This window comes from Babylonia areolata, chromosome 1 (assembly GCF_041734735.1).
Source record: "Babylonia areolata isolate BAREFJ2019XMU chromosome 1, ASM4173473v1, whole genome shotgun sequence".
In the NCBI taxonomy this organism is placed as follows: domain Eukaryota; kingdom Metazoa; phylum Mollusca; class Gastropoda; order Neogastropoda; family Buccinidae; genus Babylonia; species Babylonia areolata.
This window is the reverse complement of record NC_134876.1, coordinates 53,939,748-53,947,437: the sequence shown is the minus strand read 5'-3', so window position 1 is coordinate 53,947,437 and position 7,690 is coordinate 53,939,748. Positions and strand designations below refer to the sequence as shown.

The window sequence follows — 7,690 nt, the reverse complement described above, 5'->3', positions numbered from 1 at the left end:
TAGTGCCTGAACCCCCTTCGTGTGTATACGCAAGCAGAAGATCAAATATGCACGTTAAAGATCCTGTAATCCATGTCAGCGTTCGGTGGGTTATGGAAACAAGAACATACCCAGCATGCACACCCCCGAAAGAGGAGTATGGCTGCCTACATGGCGGGGTAAAAACGGTCATACACGTAAAAGCCCACTCGTGTGCATACGAGTGAACGTGGGGGTTGCAACCCACGAATGAGGAAGAAGAACATCTCATCATGAATCCCTCAGTATACAACATCTTTTCACACACTGTCTGGTGTGCTTCACTTTGAATCAGACACGTAAGTGTATTTCTAAATATAGTAACTACATCTCACCAAAGGTGCATGCAGATTCTTTTTCCCAAGTTTCTGAAAGATAGAAACATATGTTTTATATTAATCTTGTGTTGGTGTTTTCTTCTGTGTGTATGGGGGGTGGGGGGTGGGGGGGAGGTCTAAGTCAAGCCAAAGAAAGTTTCAATGAAAAAGTTTAGTAGGATTACACAGATATTTTAACAAATACATGTTATCTCAAGGACATGAGCATTGTTTTTGTTTTGGGTTTTTTGCTTGTTTGGGATGTTGTTGTTGGGTTTTTTTTATTTGTTTGTTTTTTGTTTTTGTTTTTTGGTTGTTGTAGTTGGTTTTTGGGGGGTGTGGGGGGTGTGGGGGCTGTTTGTTTTTCAACTGCAATTTTCAAGCATGGTTGAAGTGACATCACTATACTATTTGTGCATGTTATTACCCATTTTTGCTGTTTTTCAAGTCTTATTTGGGAGATTACTGTACTTAATTCAAACAAAGGTTCAGTCACTACATTAATGTGCAGCCATCATGCAAGGGGAAAAAAAATTCTACAATGAAGCATTCATTCAGTCAGAAAGCTGATTTTTCCCTTCACAGGTAAACAATAAACATGGCGGCTTGTGGACAAGTGTTGGTTTGTGTTCATGTCAATAAGATATGAGTCATTTCACATCTCTTTTTTTTTCTAAGCCTAATTCTTGATTTGAAAGGTCAACTACACGCTACATATCATTTCTCATATGCCCTGACAGGCACAATAGCCGTGTGGTAAAAATGTTGGACTTTCAATCTGAGGGTTCCAGGTTCAAATGTCGGTAACGGCGCCTGGTGGGTAAAGGGTGGTGATTTTTTTCCAGTGTTACAGGTCAACATATGTGCAGACCTGCTAGTACCTGAACCCCCTTCATGTGTATACATTCAGTGGGAACGAGCATACACAGCATGCACACCCCTGAAAATGAGTATGGCTGCCTACATGGTGGGGTAAACAAACAAAACAGTCATAAACATAAAATGTTATGTATCTGTATGAGCCTGTATGTGTGTGTGCCTTAAACATGATTGAATGACACAGGAAATGAATGATGAGCCCCCAATGGCAGCTGTCAGTCGAATCTACCGAGGTAGGCAGCCTGTTGTGTAAATGACTCTGTGTTTGTAAAGGGCCTAGAGCTTGGTCTCCCACCGAGGATAGGTGCTATGTAAGTATCCGTATCATTCATCATTCATTCACTGTAAAACACATGATAACTGTTTTCATTTTAAAAGGCCCCAGAATTTGGGATAGTGGTACAGGAAATACTCGTAATTTCATTGCCATCACAACCACCCGCTTCCACCTGTCTAACAACTCTCATGACCCCCCCATTCCTTACCTCCACCGCCCTAAAATGGAGGACCTTGACTCCCGATGCCTCTGCCGCCTGATGCAGACTTTGCGTCACTTCCTCTAACATGACGATGAATTTCAATGACCTTATTTTAGGCTTGCTGTCCACCAGCAGCTGCGCACGTTCAGCCGTGTCACACACTATGGCAGAAATCTCACCTGATGACAGACAGACAGACAGACTGTAGGCGATACAGGCAATAACCATGACAACTTGATTAAATGCTTTGGAATAACGTACAGATTTATTATGATTTTTTTTTTATGGCTTTGATTGAGGTTGTTGAATGCCATGATTTTTATTTGTTTAATTATTGAGGTTCTTCCTGAAATAACTATATTACAAAGAAATCCTGGTATGGAGCAACCTAAGTCAAATCCATAAAAGACTGCTTTTTTTCTTCTTCTCTAATTGTTTACTGAGGTTGTTCCATACCAGGATCTCTCTATCAATTCATCACATGATTAATGTGTGCTTTTGTTGATTTTTTAACACTTTTTTTTTAATCATATTACAATGCCTTTGCTTTTGAAAGAAAAGAACTCTCTGTTTTACTCTCTCTCTCTCTCTCTCACACACACACACACACACACACACACACACACACACACAACATGCTCATACAGACGAATAACACACATGCTTGCCCCCCACCCCAACCATCCCACACACACATACCACATACACACACAAATAACATTGCATGCCCCCCCCCCCCCCCCCCCCCTCACCCCCATCCTCCCAATTCAACTCACACAAGTTGATGGTGAAGACAACAGCTTCAGCCCCAAGAGTGTCATACAGTGCCACAGTGACCATGGAGTACATCTGACAGGCCTGGTCCGTGATCACCCACTGTACACATCACACAACATTGTACACGTCACACAACAATGAACCCATCATACAGTGTATATATCAAACAACAGTGAATAAATATATCACACAACAATGTACACATCACACACTGTATACATCATACAAATGGTGGACACATCATACAATGTACACATCATACAGTGTTTACGTCACACAACCTTGTATACGTCACACAACAGCGTACACGTCACACAACAGTGTACACATCAAAGTACTGACTACACGTCACACAACTGTACACATCACACAACCTTGTACACATCACACAACAGTGTACACATCACACAACAGTGTACACATTACACAACCTTGTACACGTCACAGAACAGTGTAAACGTCACACAACAGTGTACATGTCACAAAACAGTGTGCACATCACACAACTGTGTACATGTCACAGAACCTTGTACACTTCATACAACACTGTAAACGTCACACAACAGCGTGCACATCACACAACTGTGTACATGTCACAGAACCTTGTACACGTCATACAACAGTGTAAACGTCACACAACAGTGTACATGTCACACAACAGTGTAAACGTCACACAACAGTGCACACATCACACAACAATGTTTACATCTCACAACCGTGTACACGTCACACAACAGTGTACATGTCACACAACAGTGTACACATCACACAACCTTGTACATGTCACACAACAGTGTAAACGTCACACAACAGTGCACACATCACACAACAATGTTTACATCTCACAACCGTGTACACGTCACACAACAGTGTCATCACAACAGTACACATACACAACTGTTTACATGTCACACAACAGTGTACATGTCACACAACAGTGTACACATCACACAACGGTGCACAAGTCACATGACACTACACATGTCATGCAAAATTGTCCATGTCACACAGTGTACACTTCACACAACTGTACATGTCACACAACGAAGTATGCGTCAAATTGTATACACCATACAACAATGTACACGTTACACAATGTACACGTCACAAAACAATGTACATATCACATAACAATGTATGCTTCAAACAACAATGTACACATTACACAACAATGTACGTGGCATGCAACAACATTCATGTCACACAACAATGTACACATCACACAACATACATGACATACAACAACATACACGTTACACAACATACATGACATACCATAACATACACGTTACACAACGGTATGCACATTACACTACAACATACATGTTAGAAAACAATGTACACATCACACAAAAATAACATGCCACACAACAATGTAAACTTTGCGCAACACAAAGTACACATCACACAACAACATACACACAACACAAAAATGTACATGTCATATTGTGTTGTGTAATTGCTTTCTTCTGATAATGTTCTGATAAGGTGTGATGGCTGCTGTGAAGTCTGACCATAAAACCTACCTCTCTCCAAAACAGCAACCTAATTCTCCCCCCTCACTCTTTCAAGCTACAGATTCTAAGTTTCACTTTTTATCCTTCCGATTTATCAGTTATGCATGGTTATAAATGTCAGTGAGAAGACACCTTGATCTATCTGCACAAAATTCAGCGCTAAACAAATATATTCATTATTGTGATCTGTGTTATTGTTTAATGTCTGTTCTAATGTTTGCTTGACACAACTGTTGTTTTCTGATTATTTTTCCACCAGCGAAACATCACAACAGGAAACTAACAGCTGGAAAACTTTGAGGACTCCTAGTCAGCACACATTTCTGCAGATACTTGCAGATGAACGTGGAGAAGATTTCAATTTAAAAAGAAAAATTTTCAGCAAGATTTTTGATTAAACAAAAACTTAAAGTAAGCAGAAAGCCATTCAATCAATTACACTAATTTTAAGGATTTTTTTTTTTTTTTTTTTTTTTTTTTTTTAATCAACAAACCAACCAAAACAGTTGACAGAACGGAAAAAGTCAGTTTCACATTAACAGAACATAACACAGACATAGTTTTCGGTTGAAAAGACAGACAAGATTGGAGATTAAACAAAGACAATGGCAGACAAGGTTAATAGACACTGTTCACCTCAGGTCTGTTCTGAGCAAACACTCCAATGTTGGTGTTCTGGCCAGGTTGGATCCCCAGTGAAAACAGCCCGAGCCAAAAGCCTGCATTCTGTCATAGACCTGGGAAACAGGAAGAGCGTTTATTTCTGCCACTCTCCTACAATCTCTCTCTCTCTCTCTCTCTCCTCCTCTTCCCTCACACACACACACACACACACACACACACACACACAAACTGAATAAACCAGACAGCCAGACCGCTGTCAAAGTTAACCGAAAAACAGTTGTTACTCTCATCTATTTCTTGATTCATCTTTGTTGCTTAAAGCCCAACTAACCACACAAACCTTCAGGGCTTAAAACAGTATGAAGGAAATTAAATGTTCTTTATATGAGGTCCAGGAAGACTTTAGATCTAGCTCTTTCTTTTCTGCTCCCACTATGCTTCATGGTTTAAAAACAAAAAAAAAACATGTTAATCAAAATAAAATATTTGACAAATCTTCAAAGAAATGATTTCTTACTTTTGGCGTCTTTTACTAATATGTTGTCCATTCACTAAATTCATAACTGTAGGCTACAGTTACTTGGGTGTGGTTAATCTTTTGGTGTGGAAAGAATATTTTTCACTCATCTGTTATATGTATGTGTGTGTGTGTGTGTGTGTGTGTGTGTCTGTCTGTCTCTCTGTCTGTCTGTCTGTCTGTCTGTATGTATGTATGTATGTTTTACATTCACTTGCTTATTCATCTATTATCATTATTGTCTTTTCTTTTCTTTCTTTTTTTATTATTCTTTAATTATCTATCTATTTTCTTTATTCTTTTTTTTATCTTTTTTTTTCTTTTCTCAAGGCCTGACTAAGTGCGTTGGGTTACACTGATGATCAGGCATCTGCTTGGCAGATGTGGTGTAGCGTATATGGATTTGTCCAAACGTAGTGACACCTCCTTGACGGCTTGAGCTACTGATACTGATACTGTGATTTATTAAATTCACAGAGACACCACGTCACCTGGTTGTAAGTGATCCATTCATATTCTCTGTTTGGTCCTGTTCTGGTTCCCAGACACTTCTGATCACCTGTATTGGACAACTTCAGTGTCTTGAGTCTGTCCCTCTGTCTCTCAGCCTACCTGCCTCTCTCTCTCTCTCTCTCTCTCTCTCTCTCCAAACATATCATACACTCAGTGACAAACCAAAACATGCAGATGTACACACGTCCACAGAAACACACACAGACACACAAACACTTACACACACACACACACACACACACACACACACATGTACACATGCATACACGTTCACACACACAAACACACACACACACACACACGCGCGGATCAATGATGCAAGTGAGCAAGCACACCAACTCCTTTCTACAAACCCCTCAATGGACACATATATGCATGCACGCACATACTGACACACACATACACACAGACACGTGTGCGCACACAGAGATACATACACACAATACATACACTGGCACACAGCCTATATATAAATAAATGAAGGAATAAATAGGAAAAATAAAAAATAAAAAGACATAAGGAATGAAAGACGACAAAAAAAGATGACAGAAAACCAGCAGACAACTGAACTAATAAGGAAAGAAAGGTGAAAGAAACATATTATATAAAATTTAAAACAACAACAACAAAAAACAAAGAAAAAACTAAAGCAAATAAGAAAGAAAAAAAAAGATGGCATCACTAACCTGAGATTCTCTTTCCTCGCATAAAAACTTCGTACACTGTCTTAGCATCCTCATATATGAACTCCATCAGTTTGCCACCATGTTGAGCTGTCCACGGGGATGCATAGCTGCCGTCCTGATAATCAAAAACCATCCCCATTCAGTCAAACCATGTGAACAACATTTCTTTCCCTTGCCCCACCATGCACCTCTCTCTCTCTCTCTGTTTTTCAGTCTGTCTGTATGTTTGTCTATATCTGTGTTCCCTGTCCTACTATATATGCACCCCTCTTTGTCTGTTGATTTGTCTCTCACTATATCTGTATGCCTGTCTCTTTCTCTGTGTCGTTTCCTTTCGTTTCTGTCACAAAATTCATTTCAATTCATAATTTACATTTATTCACCCCACGCACAGGGTAGTTTCACATCGGGTGTGTGCATGTGTGTGTGTGTGTGTGTGCGTGTGTGTGTGTGTGTGTGTGTGTCTGTGTGTGTGAATGTGTGTGTGTGTGTGCGTATATGTGTGTGTGAATGTGTGTGCGTGTGTGAATGTGCGCATGCGCAAGTGTGTGCATGAAGATGTGGTTGTGGTTGTGGTTGCAGTTATTATATGCAGTACTTCTTCTCATCTACATCTACCTGCAATCTTTGGTCAAAATCACCATGCATGGGGCGCCTCTTCACGCCCCCCCTCGCCCCCCCCCCCCACCCCCTAACCCCCCCCCTCCGCCCCCCCCCTAACCCCCCCCTAACCCCCCCCCCCCACACACACACACACACACACACACATACCCACCTCCATCACCACACTCTGGTGGTCATAGTCCCAGCTTCCATGGACACGGGCCGGTGACCTGGTCAGCAGGAAGGCAGTGGAGGCCACGCCAACCATAGCCATGGTGCCCAGCCCCAGGTAGCCTGAGGGCGTGGTCAGTAGGTCCACAGCTCGCTGCCACCATGTCTCGGACATCGTCTGCAACACAAGGCACCACAGCAACACAAAACATCAGCAGTCTGCAATACAAGGCACCACAGCAACACAAAACATCAGCAGTCTGCAATACAAGGCACCACAGCAACACAAAACATCAGCAGTCTGCAATACAAGGCACCACAGCAACACAAAACATCAGCAGTCTGCAATACAAGGCCGCACAGGAACTCATTTCTTATTTGTTTAGCTTATTTATAATGATCGATACTGACAGAGCATCTCGATCTGCCCTCGGTCAGAGACCAAGCTCTTATATTAGCGCTTTACTACTAACACGGAGTCATTTGCACAGAAACATGCCTGCCTCGGTGGAGCCGACTAGGAGCTGCCTGTAGTGCTCATCATTTCGTTTCCTGTGTCCCAGTCATGTGCATCCACCCACCCATCCAC

The 7,690-nt window shown here is 41.4% G+C and overlaps 1 pseudogene across 1 annotated transcript in view; it reads right to left on the bottom strand.

Moving 5' to 3' along the window:
- Positions 1–7,690, bottom strand: part of LOC143284041 (long-chain-fatty-acid--CoA ligase 5-like) — a 46,950-nt pseudogene that overhangs the window by 19,039 nt on the left and 20,221 nt on the right. Inside the window, exons 2-8 of the transcript XR_013055479.1 lie at positions 7,103–7,279; positions 6,328–6,442; positions 5,620–5,687; positions 4,624–4,724; positions 2,470–2,569; positions 1,700–1,872; positions 354–386 (exon numbers count right to left, since the gene is read on the bottom strand). The product of XR_013055479.1 is annotated as a long-chain-fatty-acid--CoA ligase 5-like (transcript). The remainder of the gene's footprint in view (positions 1–353; positions 387–1,699; positions 1,873–2,469; positions 2,570–4,623; positions 4,725–5,619; positions 5,688–6,327; positions 6,443–7,102; positions 7,280–7,690) is intronic.